The sequence below is a fragment of the Penaeus monodon genome, chromosome 23 (genome assembly GCF_015228065.2).
Source record: "Penaeus monodon isolate SGIC_2016 chromosome 23, NSTDA_Pmon_1, whole genome shotgun sequence".
Classification (NCBI taxonomy): domain Eukaryota; kingdom Metazoa; phylum Arthropoda; class Malacostraca; order Decapoda; family Penaeidae; genus Penaeus; species Penaeus monodon.
In genome coordinates, this window is record NC_051408.1 from 40,363,874 (window position 1) to 40,364,079 (window position 206).

The following is a 206-nucleotide window of genomic DNA, read 5'->3' on the forward strand; positions in this document are numbered from 1 at the left end:
GATGAAGATGATAATTGTGATATCCCCGTTAAGTGGTCAACTATTGTTATTATTACCTTTTAGATTTAATTTTATTAATTCATGATTATCCTTTTTTTAAATTAATGTTTTTATCATTTCACTTTATGTACTGCCCCCCCCCCTTCTCCCTTCTCTCCGTGTCGTGGGGTGGGGGGGAGGGGGGAGGCAAAGCGGGATCCTTTCCT